Source organism: Harpia harpyja, chromosome 10 (genome assembly GCF_026419915.1).
Source record: "Harpia harpyja isolate bHarHar1 chromosome 10, bHarHar1 primary haplotype, whole genome shotgun sequence".
Lineage (NCBI taxonomy): Eukaryota > Metazoa > Chordata > Aves > Accipitriformes > Accipitridae > Harpia > Harpia harpyja.
Genome location: NC_068949.1, coordinates 19194556 through 19218572, shown reverse-complemented (window position 1 = coordinate 19218572; position 24017 = coordinate 19194556). Strand labels below are relative to the sequence as shown.

General features: G+C 38.6%; 1 long non-coding RNA gene across 1 annotated transcript in view; it reads right to left on the bottom strand.

Annotated features, from left to right (window-relative positions):
- LOC128147249 (uncharacterized) overlaps nt 1-24017 on the bottom strand; it is a 52338-nt gene that overhangs the window by 9465 nt on the left and 18856 nt on the right. The gene's annotated exons all lie outside the window — the stretch shown is intronic.

Here is a 24017-nt window from a genome sequence, read left to right as displayed (position 1 = left end):
ATTAAGAAAAAAAACAAGTATATAATATTTCAGTATATCAATGTTTTAATTTTGATAAATAAATGCAATGGCTGCTGAGGCAGCACACAGAAGTAATTCTTATTTAATTTAGGTGGGGTAGGGATGGGGGGTACTTCAGTATGCAGTGTGAGGTTTCCATGTCGGAAGTACGTCTTTTTGTTCAAAACTGTGATGTTTAACTGTACACCTGTCAACTTTCCTTTAAAACACTCCAGTAGTGCCATTTTGGTTGCAGTCCTGACAGTGGGTGGTTGTGACTCTCCCTGTTCTGAGCAGAGCCCAGAGCAGTCATATCAGCATTAGGTAATGACACCCTAGAGCTGACAGGCTTCCAAAATGTTTTTTGTCTCACAACCGGTACAAATCTTCATAATTGATTTGGATTGTGGGGCTGGTAATACAGCACTGAGTAGCAATTAATGCTAACATTTTAGTTTCATTTCATTCTGTCAAATACACTTGACACTCTTTTTATGTGCAAGATTGTCAGATATAAAGCCATGTGTCTCATTATATGCCTATTTGTCACCTCCCTTCAGATCACTGCCACAAGTGATGCAGGTAAAGCCTACCCTACTCTTAATTCTTTTAACTCACCAGTTTTGCAAGAAGAATTTATAAAAGATGTGCCTATAGATTCCTGTAAATCAGATCAATTGCTACTACTGCCTCATTAGAAGTAAACATATGGAAAAAAAAATTTGTACTTCCATTTAAAATAAAAATATTTTTTTAAAAGGCCTAAATAAAGATATTTCCTTTCTTATGGTGCCATTTGGAAACAGAAATATAATTGTGAATTATGTATGCTTCTGCTGTTTTAAAACTCAACAAAGTTATGTCTGTGCAAATTGAGGCTGGCATTGGTACCTGCAAGCCCAGCGAGCCAAGCCTCCCGTACGACCAGTGCCAACAGATGTGCCGCAGTACAGTTTACCTTTTCCTTGACTGTTTTTAAGTTAGGCTGAGATTCTTTTGACATCACATTAAACATACTCACAGAGCATCAATTTAATAAAAAATGATCATAGAAATTTCTCATCTTTCAGCTGTTCCTTTATTTAGTGAATGTATCTTCTGTTTGATTAAGATTTTGTCTTGGTGGCCCAGGATGTACTACTATAAGGCTTCAGGTTTAGGGCTGCTGGATAGATACTGTAATCATTTGATCACTATGAAACCACCGGTTGTTTATTTACTGTGAAACTACTGATTCTCTAACAAGTGTTTCCAATTCATGGAAAAAAAATTTCATGGCCTATTCCATGTGGTAATACATGTGTTGACTTTGCTCTTTTTACCAGTGCTGGGAGTTTTTATGCATATCGTAAAAAATACTGCTCTTGCTATCTGCTCATCTTATACACATCGACTTAGGGATCTATCAGTGTCAAATAGGACATGACAGTTTCAAAGAGTACTTAAAAGGTAAACCTGTGACATGACAAGTAATGTAAGAATGCCTGATCCAAAAGGCATCACGAAAAGCCTCTAACAAGTGTACGAATCCCTGCCATCCAGATTTCTGTTTCTGCATAATAAGGGTTTGCACACAAGCTGGAAGGCAGCTAACAGGATAAATCCCACCTCAGTTGACAGCTTCATAGGTGCAGGTCCAACAGAAAGCAGTGGTACTGCTTTAGTGAGGAACTCCTTCAACCTCAGAGGAGACTGGGGTACTGCTAGCAGAGGCTCTCCTCTTTTTTTGAATGCTCTAGGCCCCCTTTTGAGGTTTCAAAGAGAAGGCCGGCAGGAGAGCTGCCTGGGGCTGGGCAGCCTTTCCTCACACCCTGCTTCTTCCTCTGAGTCAGCACGTGGGCTGGGCCAGCAGGATTCGTACTGCTGGTGAGCCTGGTGTTCAGGTGACTTATTAAGCAACTAATCTAAGTAGAGATGCCTAAGCAATGGAGAAATTAGCTATGAAGATTTCCCCAGACTTTTCTATCTCAATTTTTAAAAGTTGAGCAAGTTGCAATAGATTTCATCATTTATTCAACTGTGAAATGCAGTCAGGATTGAGAGTGAGCTTTGGGATTCCTTATGCCCCTTTTTCTGTCTGTCCAGCCATCCATTCCTCCATTTAAAAAGAAGTGGTAAACTGAAAACTCACCATACAAAATTGGAAAAATTGAAAATCTGGAAAAAGTACTGAAATTAAAGAACTAAAAGCCTTTTTCTTTTTTCTTTCTTTTTTTTGTTGTTGTTGTTTAAAGGACCAAAGGTGTTCTTTGAAAAATATTAGCTAGCGCTATTGTCTCGTATACTTTGAAAGCCATCAAACTGCAAAAATATTAACTATGTGTTAAAGAGTTAATTAAGAGTTAATCTTCACCCATTGGCTAGGCAGTTTCAGTCTTTCAGTAATTAATAATTCTATTTTCTCAGGATATGTCATTTCTCTCAGCTTTTTATCCTAGCCTAGTTTGTGCCATGTTGTTTTGCACTGCCTTAAAAAAAAGAAAAAAATATTTCTTTCACTGTTACCAAATAACTGAATGTTAGAGTGGGATCACTAAAGAGAGACCATGAATACTAAGGCCATTGCTTTAGAGCTTTTTGTATTCTGCATTTGCCAGGGTTGTCTGTGCAGTATCTTTGACAAGGTGGTTGGTGTCACGGCTTCATTACGACCTCTTAAAGTGTATCATGCAACATGAATGAGTCTTTTGCAAATGTACACAGGCTGAGGCGGGGGTGGGGGAAGAACAAATTAATATATTATTACATAATTTTTAAGTCTCTCTAATCTCTTTCCTTTTTACGCAAGTTTAGCAATTTTACAAAATCCCATTTGAGCTAAATCATGTTCGAAGGAACCTAATAACAGCTTTATTTCTTGGTATTAAATCATATTTCATTTAAAAAGCAAAAGCACCACAAAAACATTATTAAATAACATTGTGATGCAACTGTGTGGAATTCACCATGCTCTTTCTCTGTGCCATGCAATTGGTACCTGCTTGGAGAACTACTACAATACAAAACAGGTAATAGATGCTCACAACGTCAGCGTGTATATATCTGTATGTGTATATATCTATAGATGTATACACACTGATGTTATAAGCATATATACATATTGTGGTGTATTACTGTTACAGCATAATCCTCCTAAAAGCAAGATTCTTTTCCCAGATGATCTCCTGCTAGCATTTATCAGTTTTATTCTTTTAATGATTGATACTTTTTTCTATGATGCGCTATTTGGTACATGAGACTTTATGGATTTAACAGTTTTATTAATTTGAGAGGTTTCCTCTGCACAATAAAATGGCTCAGTATGACAAAGGAAGTATCATAAATGAATTGATTTGTCACCTATCAGAACGTAATCCAGCAGTGATTTCATTATTGTGGTTATTTCCCTTCAATTATCTGCAAACTTAAAATGCTACATAACATCCCTGTATCAACTGACAGAGGAAAAAATGCAAATGTGACTGGGTTTCACAAATGCCCTTCAGATTATTGGTGCTTTGTATTAATTTTTATTCCTGAAGGCACAGTCTTCCTTGAAAGAAACTAAATATTTATCCAAGTATTTTAAGTGAGCTTGGTCTCCCAGGAAAACAGGTAAGACGTCAAAAATTTTCAGTATTTGAACATATAACACTGTTGTTATGGAGGGCTGCATGCATCCAACATGCTACGGTTTCTCTGTAAGACAAACTTCCTCATACCTATCACTAGTGGGGTCATAAAAGAATTGTATAAAATACAAACTGTTCTTATCATTGCACGTATTTAAAAGGATATAGGATAAGTTCTTCAGCATACATGACTGGGGTTTTCAAAGGAGTAACCCTGCAGAAATGACATAAAACTGTGATGCTAAATTCTCCCAGGTGTCTTTGAAAGCCCCAACCTAAAACTCTATGGCTTTATTCACGTATTTACCCCTGAAATAGCTGTAGCTATTTAAAAAGTTATTCTCCTTTCAACCATTGTAAAAAGTTAATTTAAGCAATCTTACTTTGTGCTGAGATGGACCTGGAACACTCATGTGATATGTTACCACAACTCAGCTATAGGGTGGTAATTTCTTGAATGGTGAATTTTTAAACTTTGAAATCAAGTGAGTATTGTGAGATGCACTAAATTCTCTGGGATTCTGATTGCCTGAGATTCTGGTGGAAAGTATGAGAAATGCTGTTGCTGGGGATGCTGCAGCTGATCTTTTTAAATAAAAGTAGCTGATTATACCCTATTACATGAAATTTCTACGTCTCTGCACTAAATGTTGTGCTTCACATAATATTAGTTAGTGTAATTTCTCTAGGACTGCTTGATTTTCTGGTGAAAACAAATCCCAGGAGTGGTCATCAGGATCTGTCACCTGTTTTGTACTGCAGTCATGCCTGGAGGCTGGAGACCAGTTCTGCTGGGCATCTGCCCAATGATACACAAAGAGTTTGTGGCTTCTTGTATGAATATTGAAATAGACGTTAAGTGGACACAGCTTTCAGGCAGTTTAAAGAATTATATAAATTCATAACCAGAGGGACAGCACGGTGCTACATTTTGAGTCCCTTTTATTAAATCTTACTCATTAGTGCATTAAGTTCTACTTAACCTCTTAGACATCTCTTAGCAGGACACCAAATATTGATTCATGGGCTTTGGATACTTGAACATCTACCACATTCCCAGGTAAATCAATCCAATTGTTAATTATCTTGTAAGTTTAAAAGCTCTACTTCTTGTTAGTCGGAATTAGCCAGATTTCAGTTTCTAAATGCTATCTCTCTGTATACCTGTAATGCATACTTATATACTTCAATCATTCTAGCATCTCTTTTCCAAATGGTTTCCAATGGTTTTCAGCATCCTTTTTGAAATGCAGATGCTGGGCCAACATGTCCGGCAGGTTGCCATACAGAGTACACCAATATTTCAGTAGAAGATAAATGGAAGTAGGTGGAGTTTACCCAATTCTAGCCTAAGTAGTAGAGGAGGATTTATCCTGGTCACTTCTAGACTTCTGCCCATTTAGGGGTTTCTTTAATCTAGAGAGTTTAGGAAGCGTATTTTCTTCATTTTTCAGTTTATTTATGTCCTGGTTTCAGCTGGGACAGAGTTAATTGTCTTCCTAGTAGCTGGTACAGTGCTATGTTTTGAGTTCAGTATGTGAAGAATGTTGATAACACTGATGTTTTCAGTTGTTGCTCAGTAGTGTTTAGACTAAAGTCAAGGATTTTTCAGCTTCTCATGCCCAGCCAGCAAGAAAGGTGGAGGGGCACAAGAAGTTGGCACAGGACACAGCCAGGGCACCTGACCCAAACTGGCCAACGGTGTATTCCATACCATGTGACATCCCATCCAGTATAGGAACGGGGAAGTGGGGGGCAGGGATTCGCCGCTCGGGGGACTGGCTGGGTGTCGGTCGGCGGGTGGTGAGCAATTGCACGGCGCATCATTTGTACATTCCAATCCTTTCATTGTTGCTGTTGTCATTTTTTTAGTGTTACCATTATCATTATTAGTTTCTTCTTTTCTGTTCTATTAAACCGTTCTTATCTCAACCCACGGGTTTTGCTTCTTTTCCCGATTTTCTCCCCCATCCCACTGGGGGGGGGGGGAGTGAGTGAGCGGCTGCGTGGTGTTTAGTTGCTGGCTGGGGTTAAACCACGACAATTTATAAAATTAGTGTCACGCCATGAGAAAATTATAAGATCATAAGATCATATCTCAGCAGAAGCCATGATTAAACAGACACAATTATGAGTTTTAAAATTGAATAGACAGAAACTGAACTAACTTCCTACCCCCATGGTCCCAAGCCAGAGCACTCGATGCAGGGAGGATATTCCTAATGTTATACAGAGCTCAAAATGCTGCAGGGGACCAGGGGGAATGGAGAGTTGTGTTTGTTTCTTCTTCAGGGATGTAGCTTTGCTGCCTTTTACCAGCTCTCTTAAACCTGAGAGCAAAGGAGTGTCACAGAAGATAGCAAAGGAGTGTCACAGAAGATAGTAAAGAAAAAAAAATTATCTCAAATTATGGTAACGGTTTATTGATATCCCACAGTTTAATCTTTAAAAGCATTGAAAATAACTAAAAGTAAATAAAATATCTCAAGTAAAATATAAGAAGGAAAGCATGACCAGTTCCTTGATTCAGTGTATTCTTTGTGGTTAAGAAACCAGATGGAATTATATAGGAGCACATAGCTCCCAGAGCATTGCACTACAAAGATAACATTTTATCAGACCAGCAGAATACATGACATTTGAAGTCAGAAAGACAGGTGTATTCATGTCGTGTTATTCTTTCTTCCTGAGTTTTGCTTTCACATATTCTATGTGGTTACATCAAATTATTCATGCGCACTAATTCTAGGTTTTGTTCATGGGTTTGCAAGATGGAGAGACAGACTCAAACATGGGAAAAATTACTAAACCTGAAATAAAATCAAGGTGAACAAGTATTCCTGCTTTCTACCTTGACTGTTTCATTACCACTCTGACCCATAATCACTAATAAAGGTTTACAGTATGTCTGGCATTAAAATAAGCTAATATGTGCAAAGCATATCTTTCAAATTAATTCTGTGGCAAGAAACGAGTGTCTCCATTAGGCTGTGTTTGCATGGGGGGAGGCTACAAACGTACCTGCAGTAGGCTAATATGTCTGAAAACTTACCACCAGTGAAAAAATCGGGAAAATATGAAAGTGACTGGAATTTTTCTAGTAACCTCAAAATGATTTCATAACCAAACATCCGAAATTTTTGAAAAGATTGACAATTATCTTCTGCTTAAATATTTCCATTTTTGCTATGAAGAAGACTTTTCTCTGGTCACTCATTTTGCTTCTAGTTATGTAATACAATAGTATGGATACCCAATGGCACAAAAGATTAAGATATATGCTGTATCTAAGTGATCATAGCTCTTCAGGTCAGAATCACCTAAGAACATATCCCTTCTTTTTATATTTTTTTTCTTTTGTGTGTGGTTTGTATGTTTTTCTTTTATGTTATACAGCAAAGAATTAAGTGTTTTATGGAGATAAAGAAACAGGATCTTTTATTTCTGTGATCTGGTATCACTGAGTACATAATTTTCAAAATAAGATCAAGCAATGTGAATTTCATGAAGGCAAAACTGGGAAAAAAATAAATTGCATGAGCTAGCTTTGTCAGCATCTCAGCTAGAACAATATCTTATTGCTTCCCTTCAACGTAACTTTGGCATGCATATCTTTGCAGAAAAACTATCTGAAAATACCAAAAGGAAGATCTGAAATGTAAAGTCCAAGCCAAGATAAGTTTTCATTATGAAGAATAATAGCAGCACACTGGTGTCTCATTGTTACAGGCCATCAAAAAACCACAAACATAAAAAGAGCAAACTTAATATTGATTCATCCTTTATTCACTCACAACAGCATCAAGATGCAGTTCTGACCTCTGTTATGTCTCAATACAGCCAAATTAACTTGGCAAAATTACACCAATTTTAAGCCACAGTGGGATCAAAATCCCACCTTTGGTGTTTGTAACAGTAAATTCTAAGCAAAATAATTTCAAAGTACTGCATCCTCATCAATGTATTCTTCTTTTCATTTGTTTGAACAGTCATTTAACATGATCTTTTTTCAGTTTTAAAAAGCAGTAAGGATTGGTTTATTTTTTCTATTTATGGGACACATTATAGATCATACAAACAAGTAAAAGCAACAGAGAAGAATATAATGAAGAAGAAAATTATCACTCTGGTTGAGATTACATAATCAGTTGTGATGTTCTTTGGTATTCAAGATGTCCAGTTTCTGCATATTGAATACAAAAGCTGTTCCAAAGAAACTAAAGGAAACACTGACTAGCCCTTTGATATGAGCTGCAAGTATCAAGAGAGTTGCTTGCCTATAAACATGTCATATTTCATTAGTACTTCTCCAGATCTTAAGGAAATCCTGCGTCATGTAATGGGAATTGTCTACGGTAAATTATCAGCCATTTACAGAAAAGTATGGCCTGCAAAAAAAGTCTTTTTAAAAAAAAAAACCCACACCCCACCATTTAATATATTAGGCTTACATTCTTTCAATGTGTAGGATTTTTTTCATTAAGCACTGAGTAGTACAACAGAACATTAAAACTTTTGAATATAGAAACAAAGTCTTGTTCAACAGATTAAAAAACCTTTGCGGGGTAAGAGCCCAACTTCCTATCGGAAAACTCTCCCCAAATACTCAAATCTAGTTGCTTTAAATTTCTGGGTATGTTTTGTGTAAAAGTAGTTTGATTTAGATATCTCAAGAAACAAAATATGCTACCATCTACCTTCCCTCCAATAAGATATAGAAGGGGGGGATTATTATTTTTTTCTTCTTAACCATATTGTATTTGCTGAAACTATGCTTTCAGGATAACTCATCCCATTTGGAGAATTTACGCTGCACTTGCCAGAAGAATTTGGCTCTTAAAAAATTCTGTGGATGAGCGCCAAAAAACAGAGATGGAAGGGATGACAGTAGTGTTATTCTCTCCCTTATGATGAATAAATTACGCAATGGGTTCCTATCCCTGTTCTAGTTAGTGCTAAAGAAATACCCAGAATAGTTCATAATGTGTGTGTTTGCATCTTTTCTTGGTAGCTTGGTAGGATGCAATTCAGATGTTTGCTCTGATTTATGTAGGTGCTGGGTTTTTATGCATGTCTCTGAAATCTTGAAGTGATTATAAGGGGAGTACCTGTCTTTCACTTCTTTTCTCATTAAATGAATATTTAAGAAATCTCCCTGTAGTGTTGGACAGCTTGAAAAGAAAATGCTAACAGCAGTTAGAATATTTTATAATACATTATTTACAATAGTCTTTTGAAAATGGACTTGTAAACTGAAGTCCTATTTAGCTAACCTGGGTTTCCAGCATCTTTGACTTGTCTTCTACTTCTCCACACGCTTGGGCTACTGAGCATGAGAAGAATTAGAACGCCTCATTCCAACTCTGTCTTGTGATTGAAGTGTAAAATTAGCCTTTCATTTTCATTTGTATTAATTACATCAGGAAAATCTTTGAGAAAATATTTTTTTTTTCACACAAAGTTCTTCTGTGTGGAATGAAAGCAAAGGAGTTTTTTAATGCAAAGAAAAACGTTCCTTTCTATTCAAAAGTAAACTCAGTTGTTCTTTTTACTGGTCCATCAGATCAAACTGCAAACAGAGATGCTTGCACAGTGGCAGTTAGGGGACCACACTTCACCGCACCCCGTGCAGTTCCCGGCACAGGGGCCAAGCAACTGTGTCAAGCCTGCAGGTGTGAGTGGGGATGCGTAGGGAAGGCCAGAGGTCAGCCAAAGTCCTCATCACAGGGTGATAAATGTGCTCCTGAGCTGCCAGGCAGCCCGTATTTGTCTATGATCCTTGTCACAATCTCATGGTAAATTTACCACTGGTAGATTATAGTTTTTGGTGCTCTCCACTGTACAGTGAACAAGTGTCACTACTGGCTCTCCTGTGAGGCGAAGGAGGTAAGTGTCCATGATTAATGATGTGGACACTATCTAGCAGCAGGAGCCCATCAACCTGTGACAACTTTCTATTCCATGGGCATTAAACTCCTAAATGCTGTCACAGTCCTGCAATAGATTGTAACAGACAGCAGGGAACAAGGAACAGGAAGGAGTTTCATAAACCTTTTCTTTTCCCTGAAGTAGATGAATTTTATTAGTAGTTATTTTTGCCTCCATTATTTTATTAGACCCAAACAAAAGTTTGGAAAAAGGTCAATTTCAGCTGACTCCCAATCTATCTGGCAAATACCGATTCCCTCCTGGCTGTTCCTGCTGGAGTGTGATCATTACCGTGTTTTCTGTTTGTTACTTTCTTTGTTTGCGAACATGATCAACAAAGGCCAGCGCTGTTCTGGGATAGGGGCATTTATGAACATAATTGCTGCAAGAACATACAGCTTTGGTCCTGGTTAGGCTTGATATAAACAGTGGCTAATTCTTTCTCTTCTAAAGTCACAGAATTGGCAGGTATTTTAAAAGACAGAGGGGGTTTTTTTCTTTCTTTCTGCAGATGATCTTTTTAAATCAAACAGAGCTGGCAAAAAAGAAAAGAGTGGAAACCACTTACAAAAAATCTTGAGGTGTTCGTGTGCTTTGAACAAAATAATCAGAATTTGATCTGTAGTGATCGCTCCCACAACTACACAGCATGAGGAAGCTTAAGTAGAATAACCAAGTGACAATATTAAGAGGAGACTGTCTGACCCTTGTTGGAAATGAGGAGCTGCGAGGGGGCCGAGGCCTGGGGACCCCATCCCCTCTCTGCCCGCCTGCTAACAGCAGAGCTGCTGCCACTCACGGTGCCTGGCTGTGCCGGGCCACGGACAGGGGCAAAGTTGGGTGCTGCCGGGCCAGCAAAGGCTCCTGTCTCTGAGCATTGCCTGGAGGGAGGGGAGAAAAGACAAGAAAGGGGAGGTTTTATTATCCAGCAGAAGCAGCTGATGGCGAAAGGGCAAGTTTGCTCTGCTCTGGGACGGGAGGCTGTGAGGGACATGGGTCTCAGCTCTTTGAGTTCCCCTAGAGAACTGCACTAGGTCTTGAAGACACAAATGAGCCTCAGTAAAGCGCCAGGCACATGCAGCAAAATCTACAACCCTTTCCTCCTGGTCTAAAAATCAGTGAGGCTGGGGGATGCAGCGCGGCTCCTGGGAGCACTCCCTGCCCGGAGCACAGCTGTTTCTCCTCGTGGTGCTTTCTTTCACATGTGCCATCTTACGCATTTCATTTCGAATCACGCTGGTTATAGTCAGCAGTGCAGCATTCCCTGAGAAAGTTAATCTCAAAGCAGTAATTTCTCATGTGCCTAACAGATTCTTAGCTTTCCTAAGAGTGCAGCAACCTGCGGTTAGAAAGCTGAATTTTCTTCTAAGTCATTGTTTCTTTTTTCCTCGCACTCTACCTTTTTGTTTATGTGGTACAGCTGTGGATGAGCACTGATAGAGAGCATTATATTCTGTCTCAGGTGTGAAAAAACAGCTGCATGAGTTATGAACATGTCATCTTCACTTGAGTATATTGATACATCCCATATGTTATTGACTTATGAAATGAATACTGATTATAAAGAAGAAACGTAACAAAATAATTCAGGAAGATCCTAGCTGTAAAGTTTGCAAATAAATTTGTATGCTTTTTTCCAAAAGTCAGGGAATACAGTCCCTGATTTTGATATTTTAAATGCAGGAGTCAGCTGCAAAGTTCAGATCCCCAATTCCTGTATTTCACACAGGCTTATCTTCAGGGTTTTTCTACTGACCTACCTCAGAATGTTCATTAAAATACATCGTAGCAGAGAGAGTGGAGAGAAAGGAAGAGATCACATTCCTGTAGCTTGTCATGATTTTTCGCACCTTCAGTAAAGAACTTCAAAGCAGATTCAGAGATCCCAGCACTCCAAAACATCTCTTTGGGCAGGAGCATGGTAAGACAGTCTGGGACTCTGTGAAGAAGTTAAGCATGATATCTGACACATCGCCTACCACAGAGATAAGTAGCACAGGGCCCCTTTGGGAGTTGCACCTGCCAGAAGCTGCCCCAGCTTCTAATCATTTCCTTGATGCATGAAAAGAAGTGTAAAAAAGAAAACTTTCTTCTGGTTTTGTGGCATCTCTGACTGGAAGAAACTGTTAGAGATACATTCTCTGAGGCACTGACTCATTGTTTTGTACCCCGAGGCACTAAAACCCCAAAGACCCTGAAATTGTTCAAATACAATACAAATAAAAAAGCACCTGCTTTTGCCGCCAGAACAATCCTGTGTTTGTGTATATTAAAACTGAAACAGGATCCTTAGATGCTGAGAATTCAAGAACCTGTGTTAGTATATTCCCCGTTATTGAAGAAGTCTTTGACAAAAACAGCTTCTCTCGGAGGTCTGAACAAAGGGTTGAACTTGCTCCAAGGGAAATCTACTGTGACTGGAGTAATTCTCTCACTGCTTCTGGAAGCAGATGCCATTGTTGGTTATTGCTATTTGGACGTATTAAGACAATAATAATATCGTACAAAATGAGGACGTTGTGAATTTTGAGCACGCAGCACAGTGGATCTGTAACGCTATCTGGACCTTCTGAGGTTAGAGCCAGCAATAATATTGCCATAGTTTAGTAAGGAGGCATCCAGGCTGGACTGCTATTGGTAACAAGAGTCCAGAAGGCTGAGAACTGTGGCCTACCCACAACAGCTACCTTCATCAGCATTGAAAGGCCTTTTAGGAACTTATCACAGCTGTAATGTGTTAATTGCACCAGCCACAGACCCTGGGTGATGGGTTGGTTTGTTACAGAGGGCACAGAGAGATGGGACCTAGAGACTAGTTCTCACAGCAAAGGCAGCCAGTAGAAGTGCTAGAAATTTAGAGGGAGAGACTGTGTGAGGGTGTTAAGCCAGGAATTCCTTTGGTTCTGTCAATCAGTTCCCAAAACAATGTATTTAAATTTCTAAAAATGCAGAAGTGACTGAGGGGCTTTGGGGGGAGGGGAGGAAGCAAAGGCGAATTATATTCCTTCTGCCGCAGTGTAATTCCAGCGTCCTTTCACAGCTGTAAATCTCCCTCAGAAAGCTTTGAAAGTCTTTTTGAATGTTAAAAGCTTGGGTGGTCAAGGTCAGGTGAGTTCCTTCCTCCCTCTTTCCCCAGACAATGAATACTTTTAAGAGGCCTACCCTTCTAGTTAGATTTCGTTATCTGCACTTTTTATATCCCTCTCCCTACAGGAAACAAAGAAGCACATACAGGCAGCTAGGGGCTGTGTAATTCCTAACACAGATTTAAAAGGGAAAAATCCTTTTCTTTTCTTGCATATTCCCAGAAGACATGATCAATATCTAGTGAACCCATGTAGACACAGATCCATTCACTCCTATACGTTACGATGGTATCTTCTGAGTCATACCTGAGAATATTATGTTGCACAAAAAACAAGCACCAACAAATAGCTTCCAAAAGAATAAAATGCTCTCCTCTTAAAATACTGAAAGTCTTTCCTGGCCATATTGAGCTCCTGCTCCATTCACATGCAGAAAATACTGCATGTGACAATTCTACTTTTTACTCATACATGTCCAGTTTTGAATACCTGCTTTGATTTGTGAAAGAATAGCACACACTGTTGCAGATAATAGGACACATTAGGCATTTTGGCAGAGATCAGCTTGAAAACACTGGCTTGTTCCAACAGTGATTTTAAAGGTACAGGATGATGTTCTGAAAGGAAGTTGTGCCTTCCTTTCCCGTTGGTTACCTTAGAAATCTCTCATATGCCTCTGTAAAAATGCTACAGGTAGCTGTGTTTCTCAAAGATTAAACTACAGTCTGCAGCATATATGTCACATTAATTCCCTTGACTTTTAAAATTCTTGTCTCCCTCTTATTGTCTTATATCAACTGTCGCCTTTGTTTTGGCGACGACCACGTCCAGCTGAGACGGCACAGAGGCACTACATCCCACCTCTGGGCCAAAGAGCACAGACACCAATATGAGGATGCTACAAATGGCGTTTATTCAAAACAAACAGTGTCTTATATAGGGTCTTACTTCATTTCCACCTACTTGCGTTACGCGGTAGCTCTGTCATGAGGAGGGTGTTACCCTATCTTTCCGTACCACCGTGAGATCTTCCGTGCGCCAATCCCTACAATCAACAAAATTTCTGTACCTTTGAAAATGGAGGTCTGATTATTAGGACCCTTCCAAATCAGGTCTTGAGATGCTTGTTGGTATTATGAAATAGGGCCAGGGTTTAATCACAATTACCTGTTATGCTGAATATGATTTGCTCAGATCTACACTGACAGGTCAGTTATGGTCATCATTATGTCAAGTCCAAATACAACAAAATTTCGTAATGAAGGCAAGTGTACAGATAGTGAGTTTTAAGAAACAGAGCGCACCGTTTGTTGTACATGTAAGAAGAGGTGTATCATGGAACTGTGTGTACTGGGCATGTAGAAGGAGATAGTAAAAACTCTGAATGTTCAAACCATTTCTGTACTTTTTTTTTTTCTGTACATTTCTGGAAGTATCTTCAAAAGGATGAACTTCCAGAAACTGTGTGAGTTTCTGGACCTCTCAGAAAAGACATCACAGCTTTTACAAGAGCTGGAACAGTGCCAGAACTACTTGCCTGCAAGATTAATTCTCAGCTCTCGAGAGAGTCCTACCTTGTAAATCTAAACTGAATTAAGGACTGGATCCTAAATTCCTTTGGTTTCAGCAAGACTTTGGATCTAAATAACCCTATATATCAGGATTTTAGTGTTGGATAATCTAACTTATTGAAGAATCTTGTCATTTATGGCATCATGCCAGTAACTGATCAAATCAAAACCTTCAACTTCTTGCATATATCTACAGAAGAGCCTTTTTTCCTCATTTTTTTCCCTTCCAGGAAAGAATCCAGGATATTTACAATATAGATAGTGTTGTTTTTCCCAGGTCTTTCTTTCATTTTTCAGATGTCAAAATAGTTTTAGCTGGGCCTTGATTTTGTCTCTCTTTAAACCTATGAAGCCTTCGCTCTCTTTGTAAGAGCTCAGTTTCTGTATGGGTTGTGATAGTCAAGACAAACATCTGTTTCCTAAAGAACATTATAAGCCAGGTTTATCATTTTGGAAGACTAAATCTGGATTTCTGAATGCATGCACGTATACCTCCTGATCACAGAACTCCTCACTTACGGTTTATATTTGAACTGGTCTGTGTAATGAAGTTATAAGAATAGGGTCACCATTTCCATAGTTGAAGTCCCCCATTTTATGGATGCCTGGCAGAAGATTAATTTTAATAGATCACTTTCAGGATCTCCTGAAAATGAAGTGCTTCCAGTGGAGAGCAAAAACACAGCAGCGCCCAAATTGACATTTTGGGGTGGGAGCAGGATGCTGAGTGAGAAAAAAGCATGGTATATATAAACAAGTGGGCTAGAAAAACTTGCTATATATTGTCTATGGTTTTTGCTTTTGTCTAAATTTAGGTTTTTCTTACAACCCAGCTGCATGAACACATCCAGTCAGGCGCAATTCCTGCTGTTCTGTTGGGTCTCATTACCTGCATTTATTAAAAAACATGTATATTATTGTTCTAAATTTACTCTGGCTTTAAGTAGGACTGCTCACGGTAACTATTCTGTCTCCTAAACAGTGTTCTAATGGGATTTAGTCCCAGACTTAAAGTCAAGCACATATTTCAGTGTTTGAGTGACTCGGACAAAAAACACTATCTTCCTAAATCAAGGTCAGTACTACAACATGATCTATTGGTATGATAACCATTCTGACTTGCCTAAAGCCAGCCTCCTGGATTTGCTTGGTTTGACTCTGTGGCTGGTGGTACATGAAAAAGAAGTTACATGGCCAACATCCACCTCATTTCCAGCATGGTGACCGTGGCTGAGCGCAATATCTGTCACGCATGTAGAGCAGGGCCCAAGCTCCTGCCTCTGAGCTGGCTGAGAGCCACCTTTCCCCCTTGCTTGCTCTGCCTCACCCTGCAATCGATGCTCTGCAGGTGCTGCCAGCCCAGTGTGGTCACAGCATTCACCAGCTGGGTCCCCACCGCAGACTCTCCCAGCAGTTCCCATCTTTGATTTCACTGGGAAACTGCCAACATCCTACTGTATTTTCAGTTCATTTCTAATTACTGTAGCATATTTGCAAGGGAATAGAGGCAGATATTTCTGTTCTGGATGCACAAAAACTACAGAAAGCTTAAGCTGTACAACAGGAAGGTAAATCCAGGTGCTGTCCTGACGGTAGGAGAAAAATGCAAACGTCAGCAAGGCTATTTGAGTGGGAGAAAATAATTATGGGGTTTGCTTGATATTTTCCCTTTGTTTCTTGTAATTATTTTTTATTTATTCCTTTGAACTATTGAGATGTTGAAGGCAAAGCCTGAGTAACGTCCTTCTCTGTCATACCCAGCAAGACAGTAGGAAAAGACATCACATTTTTAGGATAAAGGATAACCACAGCAGCTCTTAAAGGCTGGTGTCAGGCTAGTAAGTGAACCACGCGTTAAAAGCTCTGCTGCACTGCCAAAGACAAAACTCATCCACTTTCTGGTATGTCTCTTACACACAAGTCAGAGTGCAAATTCACCACTCATATGTATTGACAGTTGAAAAACAGGCTAGCATTTGCATAGGGTGAAGCAAGTATGGAAATTCTCAGTATGAACTCTCAGAACATGCTAAAACCAAATGCCCAGTTACAGTAAAAATGTAGATGGCCTAGGCAACCCTGGCCCTAGTGTTGTTAAAACCATGTTTAAACATGTCAGGGAATAATACTTCTACCGCTCCTTTTCCACCCCACATTTCTGTCCCTAGCTTCAAGTGGGAAATGTCACCAGCACCTCCAAGTATAAAAAAAACCCTGCCTGTTTCTACTGCTGGCAGTTTCTTTAGTCTGCACAGACGGGGTACTTCTCTCTGAAAAATCATGCCATAAATTGCACAGACAGTCAGCTGTTGTGAATCTGTCCTTGCTGCCCATTTCCCCACTCCCTCTCTGCTGGAGAAGATTCCCCTTTTCTGAAGCAGTGTGAAGAAACTCCTCTATTTCTACCAGAAATAAGAAATAGTGAATTCTTTAACTCTCTTTTATGGCTATTTAACAACCTCCTTTAGCCAAAGCTTACTAAACAGCAATGCTGTCTTTCCCACATCCAATCATTCAAAACTTTGGAAAGAGGAAATCTGTCCTGCTGCAGAGGAAGCCTTGTATTCAGCATCCCTCGGAGGAATTACAAACCCAAAAGATGCCTGCTTCATCCAAGAACATAGCTGTCAGTTGAGTGTTTGCTCATAAATGGCATGTGCACGTGCAGACCTATGTTCTAAGACTCTTTGAGGGCTTAGGTTTTTCCACTGTAGCTGAAAACGTCCTGCATGAGGTTTGAGTGTTATTTGTTTCTCTTTCTGTGTGTTAGGTAGTGTCTGATAACACACTGGACTGGCAACAAGGGGAAAAGAATACATCCTTGTGTGACTGTTTGTAAGTGACTAAGGTTTTCAGCAAGGGAAGGAATGGATCTGTGGCTCCTGGGAGAGACCATGGACCAGAAACACAGCCAGAGCCCATGTGGGTAGAGGCAAGAGTTACCTTCTCTGTGCTCAAACAGAACTGCTTTTTGCGCACACTCCAAAGGAGCTCAGAGGTGCCAAGGCATGTGCCTGGCCCTCCCAAACACAAGCTTAGGATTGATGAAATTGTCTGTTTCACTCCAATCTGGTTCTGGAAGCTTTGCTTTCTACTTCATTCTCTCATTTAAGTCCCTATATTTAGTACAACTAAGAATTTCTGGATTATCTTTCTCCTAACCATGCATATTACATAATTGTGCCTGCACTTCCGTGACCTTTCTATGGCTTGTTACATTTACATTTTTTTTTCTCTCTCTCTTTCTTTGCTAGATTCCTAGGTTGACAAATTAATTGTCTTTTTCAGAGTTACATTTAAATGATATGTGCAACACTTGATTGAAAAGGTGTCTTCTCTAGTTCTGAGGTGAGATTCAATGCCAGAAATAAATGAATGCTACAATTTCCTTGTCCTTCAAAATGCAATTGGAAAATTGTATGAAACTCCTACCTTGCTCACACTCAGAAGCTCCCAAAGAGGTGGTTACGTTTTCATGTTGATGAACTTTAGGAATAATACTCTGACCAAACCTTAAGTAATGGAGATGCTCTGGGTTAAAGTTAGTTGCCAAAATATTCTTTCCTTTCCATTCCACATGACAGAAGCTTCTACTGCAACCACAATTTTATACAGTTAACTTGTAGTCATGCTAAAAAAAAAAAAAAAAAAGAAAACAGAACAGAAGAAAGAGCTCCCTGAAGAATCTTCACTGGGTTTTAAACAAAGGAGAGCCTGTTTTATCACTTTGGTTTGTTTTGGTGATAGGTGATTTCAAAGAAGGGATAGGAGTTCCAGGTAGAAAATCCAGGCAAAATAGATGTATCTGATAAAAGTTACTGAGTCTTTGCAATTTTTTTAAGCTGTTAATAATCCAAGATTCACAACTCATAAGTTTTTAAAGTATTTCTCTGTATGATACTTGTGTTTTCTGCTGGACTGATGTTTTGGTAAAAGGAATTTGTGAAATTGGTTGTGTTTCTTCATCTGAAAAAACAAATGTTCTCTTCAATTCTTTTTAAAACTGCTACAAACATGCTAATCTGTAAAGGTCTGTTAGTACTGAAAATTCCTATATTAAATTCTAAAGACTAAAATTTTTAAGAATATTTTGTCCAAGTTTCACATCTGTACTGAAACCAAAAGTCAGATGTGTTTATTATGCTTATAGATTTCATAGAAAATGGCTTGCACAGCTCAATTCTCAAACTTGGATTGTTTAGAGCATCTGTTTTTCAACTTGAGATGGGTCTTTGTTAATCTGGTGCTAAGGTGAAGTATCACGCAATAGCATTAATGTTATGATTTACTGGAGCCCATTAAATCCAATTCAGGATCTTAAATATTTCCATTGCAGATTGGGTGTCTAGTTTCCTTTATAGCTTAGTTTTTAAGCATCTTGAAGTACTGGCAAAGCTAAACTACTTGCATACTTTAAATACAGAAACTTTACAAACTTTAAATATATTTTTTTATTTATTTTCATGATTACTTTGCCTAGATTGAGGAGCAAACTTTAAAAATGAGGCTGGAAAAGAGCTGCCCTTAAGACAATAATAAAGTCTTTAGGTCAGTTCTTTACGAGGTATGAAGAAACTTTCACTGACTATTTGGTAGTCTATGATTTTTAGCCTACTCCATCAGGATTGTCCATGAGAAAATTCCAGCAAAGTAAATTAAATAATCTGTGTGAAACTACAAAGCTAGTGAGAAGTGTTTTATCCAGTTTCATTTGCCATGATTACCTTTAAGTTCAAATAAGACACAAGACGTAAAATGGATATGTGATATTAGAGTTATTTTATTTTAATTACACTTTTAGTGCATGCATTTATAAGAAAAGCATTTATGTGCATTGCAAAAGCCTTAATACAAAGGCTGCAAAGGTAACTATTTAAGTCAGGTCAGCATCTGTCCTCCTCATCTCATCTCAAAATATGTGGTCAGAGGAGGTTCAGTATCCCCAGAAATTCTCATTACACATTCATGAATGAAAGAACGAAACAGCTAATGGACCAGTGTTGGAATTAACATCTATGGTTTAGAACAAGTCAGAGAGATTCATCACTGGAGCCAATTTCTTTGTTGAGCATTTCCATATGTTAATAATAGGAGTAATAGGAAGACTTATATTATTATGTGTAAAAAGTAAAATAAAAAATAAATGGAAAATAACATAGATTTTATGCTTTTTTCTTCCCCAAAGAATGATAATACTTCTTTGTATGGTTCTAAGGTAAAAATGTTTTTTATCAAATGACTTTTTTCTCTTGTGACTCACAAAGAGAAAATATGAGGGCTGTTATGAAAAAGCTGCGGGTCTATTAAATTTACATTCATACCAACGTTAGCATTAAAGACTTTGGGACTCATTTCTCATTTGCTACAATGCAAATGTATACCATATTTTACAAACACTTCAAGGCTGTTTTCTACTGCCAGAACTGTGAAAAGTGCCCAGAGGGTAAACAAGAATCAACCATTAGCCTGTAGCCAAAGCCTCCAGCCTCCAGTCTGGATTAGGACCGTTGAGAAAATATCTGTAACAAGTCCTTAAGATCACAGTCTTTGCAATGTATTACTCAAAACTTGTATTACTATCAAATTGACAGGGAAAGAATGGCTGTTTGAGGGTTAGACGTGAAAGTGCCAGTGCTTGCACCTCCTTTTCCATACTTGTAGGTAACTTTCTAAATTTTTGAGAGAGTCCTAACAGGCTTTCTTATATTCTGTTTTATTATTCCACCGTACTTTCTCTGGTGGCTTGTACAAATGACCAATAAATTATTGAAGCTGGAACTGGTGGTTGTGCCAGCAGGTTCTGAGGTTACCTGTAAGTGCTGCAACTGAAGACAGCATGCTTTGGTAATAAAAACCTGGGGAATTCTAAGTTTAATAATGAATTGGCTCTAGGTCTACAAGAAATATATTTTCCATACAAAATATACCCTCCTTCATTCTTGGATAGTGTTCTTATCATTTAAACTCTCCTAGGGCAGCAGAGTTTTTGAGTCCTGTTTTCCCATGTATCACTTGGCTGTGTCCATCCATGATATTTGCAAGTCAGAATGAGCATAAATAGCTATTAGTTTGTGCTGTGCTTCCCTCCTTGGGAGAATTATAAAGAACAAAGGCAGACACTGACTTGCCAAACGGTTTGCTCTTGATTCTGTACCCAACCCAAACAGCCTTCCTCTGGGGTTATCCGATACTTCGGGAAACACCCAGATTCAAAATCTCTTGTTCGAGACAGAGTTGGGCTGGAGAAGAGATCTCTAGTATCTCTACATCTGGCCACTGAAGATGGCATTTCAACACTTGTGGTTAGTAATATTTGGTCATATCGAGGATTAAAAGATTTAGAAAAACTGCCCAATGCAAAGAGAAACAAAAGGTTGGGGAGGGATTATTTATTTATTCATTTAGGGTTTTCTGTTTTCTTTTTTGAGTAGATTTTTATTGAGAAATTAAAGAAATTAAAGAAAACAAAAAAATTAGCGTTAAAACATGCAGGTCTTACTTTGGCACATGCCTGAAGAAAACAAAACGGTATCCCAGCACAAAAAGCACATGTTCATTTTGCAGTCAAACCTCCTGAATAATAAAAGCCATAGAACTTGACCAAATAATTGCAGTGAGATATTCTGTAAATTCTCTAGTTCCTGCAAAGTCCTGAATATTGTGGAAGAAAGTAGCAGAAAACAGAGGACAACTCTGAGCCCTTCACGTCTCAAAACAAGCTCAGTTCCCACCTACTCTCCTACTCATTTCACCTTTCCCATGTGAGAGATGGAAGCCCCATCAGTTGAGAATCAAACCACAAGTTAGTGAGTGAAGTAGCAAATAAGGAAAAAGGACTACATTCTTGTCATTTTCTGTTGCTATGAACCTTCTCTTCAAGACTGCATCAGATGTGATGTAGAATATACCAGATAGGGCCCTTGTGAGAATAAAGGAATTGAATATTGCAAAGTGGTGCAATGGGAGCTATATATAAATACTAAGATAAATACAGATTTGATAAATTACTAGCAAAGGCACTGGAGGGAACAATACAAGATGATGCAGTCAGGCTTTTTCAACTCTAAGTCTCATGACCCTTAGAGAAGACATGGCTTTCCAGAACTCTGCACCCGAGGCAAGTTGTTTTACTCATTTTATAAATAATTACCCCTTGAGACCTCTCAGATTCTAGGATAATAAAATGTAGCTGTAGGTCTTCAAGTGTTCTGATATACAGATGTCCATTTAAGAATACAAAAATAGGTCCACATTTCTTAACTCTGATTGCCTGCGCTAAAGGGTGTAAATGTACTGAGAAAGTGTGGTATCTGTACAGACTTACCTTCTGTCCTGGTTTCAGCTGGGATAGAGTTAATTTTCTTCTTAGTAGCTGGTACAGTGTGTTTTGGATTTAGTGTGAGAATAATGTTGATAACACACTGATGTTTTAGTTGTTGCTAAGTAGCGCTTAAGGATTTTTCAGTTTCCCATGCTCTGCCAGCAAGCAGGTGCACAAGAAGCTGGGAGGGAGCATGGCCAGGACAGCTGACCTGAACTAACCAATATTCCATATTCCATACCATAGAACACCATGCTCAGCATATAAACGGGGAGGGGGGGTTGGCCGGGAGAGGCGGATCGCTGCTTAGGCATCGGTCAGCAGTTGTGAGCAATTGCATTGTGCATCACTTTTCTTGTGGTTGGTTGGGTTTTGTTATATTCCTTTTCATTACTATTATTATTATTATTATGTTTTATTATTATTATTATTATTGTTAGTATTACATTTTATTTTACTCTAGTTATTAATCATTCTTATCTCAAAAAAAAAACAAAACCAAAAAACAAACAAACCAAAAAAACACCTTCTTGGCTGCACCTCACGCCCAGCACTGCGAGAGTTTACTCCTAAAGCTTCCAGCATGATGGAAGGAGAGAAATGCAAGTCTTTCAGATTTGCACTGAAGACAGCTCCTATAGAGCTGGGGATTTGTCCCAGCTGTCTGTGCTGAGCAGCCATTTACTTTAGCTCTACATATACCAGCACCTAAAAGCTAATTCAAAATAAAAGATTTCAAGCAACTAGTGAAAGGACAATAGCAATTTTTGCTCCTGAGGTCCTTGTTTCTCAGAGCTGTTAAGCAAAGGGATAATTTGCTGCAGAGGAACTACAGTAAATAGGACACATTTTTACAGGAACATGTTTATTAAGGAATACCTCTATAAGGAGGCATAAACACATGCACTCTCTGAGAAATGCCATCTTATATGTGTTCTCACAATGGTTCATATTCACGTCTTGTTACTTAACGCCTTCTTAAAGGTCTTTCTTATATCTTCTACAAGATGTTTTGTCTTGCATCACTTTGCCTGACAGAAATATTACTTACACTAAAATCCTTAATGTGAGATGCCCTATAAAGAAGTTGTTTCATTTAATAACATTCATTGTATTTGTTCCCCCTAAAGTAATCACTTTGATGAGAACACACTCTGTGTTCCTTTATTTGATCTGGGAATAAAATTATCTTGTCTTTACCTCAGTATCTCCTTCTTACTTTTTCTAGAATAAATAAACATGAAGCTGTCACTGCAGCGCAGGCACTGCCTCTCCCTCATACAAACCTTTTGATTTCTGCGTTGAGAGAATTTTTCTGCACAATGATCCTTTTAGAATATGCTTGAAGCATTACATTTTTTTCCTTTCTTGTTTCCCGTGTAGATACATGAGTAATGACAGAGAGTTCCTGCTGTCCCGGTAGATTATATGTCCTATCAAGTTTTCCGTCCTTCTCATAGAACTGGTCAGATTATTTATCATAAAGAAATTATTTAATGTATCAGGCACTAATTTTAGTATAATTGTTATTACAGCAATCAAAGCCACCAGCTGTGAGATTTGAGCCCTTTTATACCAGTAAAACATAATGCAGCCCTCTGTTCCATAAAGTCTTACTTAAAGTGCTTGACTTAGGCACTATTCACCTACATGGCCATCACTAGCTGCTAAACCCTTGTTGTGTAGCCGGGCCCTCAGAGTTGTCTCCTATACTTTGGTGAGGCCACAACTTCAGCTCTTCTGTAAGTCTGTAAGTCTGTAAGATGGAGGCTTCAGTGCAAAAGCTTTATGGTATGAGCTTTTCTTTTGAAGTGAGAGACACTGAGGTATGTCTACTTTCTCATTTTCATTAAGTAAAGGTTTAGGTAATTAATATTTACCCAAGCATTTGGGTTAATCAAGTGCTGGGGGATGTTAACGATGATGATTGCACACCGTTTTTTCAGGCCAAAGAAACAGCCACTGTAGTCAGCCTTAGGCAACACCTAACTTCACTACAGCTTCTTTCAGTGTGGAAGGAATGTAGGCTGGAGAATAATGCTGATAACTTATACTATTACATTTTTTTTATTATTATTATTTGGAGGATCAAACCACAAAACTATTCATACTAAATCTTGTCACCTTCTTCAGATGGTTATGCCACTGCCTGCCACATTCATCAAGGGGCTGCAACATCCTCTGTGTAAATATTGGAGATCCTGGGTAGAATGCAGTTGCTTCCTGGCAGTACAAGCCACAAGTCAAAAAGAAAAAAAAAGTTAAATCCAAAAACTGTGGAAGAAATGTGTCTGTCATAGACAGATTATTGTTATCTGTTCTAGAGCATGGTGATATCACTTTGAATCCCAGCTCAGTATTACATCAACTCACCTCTATGTCTCTTTAACTGTGGACTTTCAAAAAAGCTGTAAACATGGATTACTGTTTGTGTACTATATGCACTTAATGTACTAAACATCAACAAAATTCTTTATTAGAAAAATAGAAAATCCTGGGT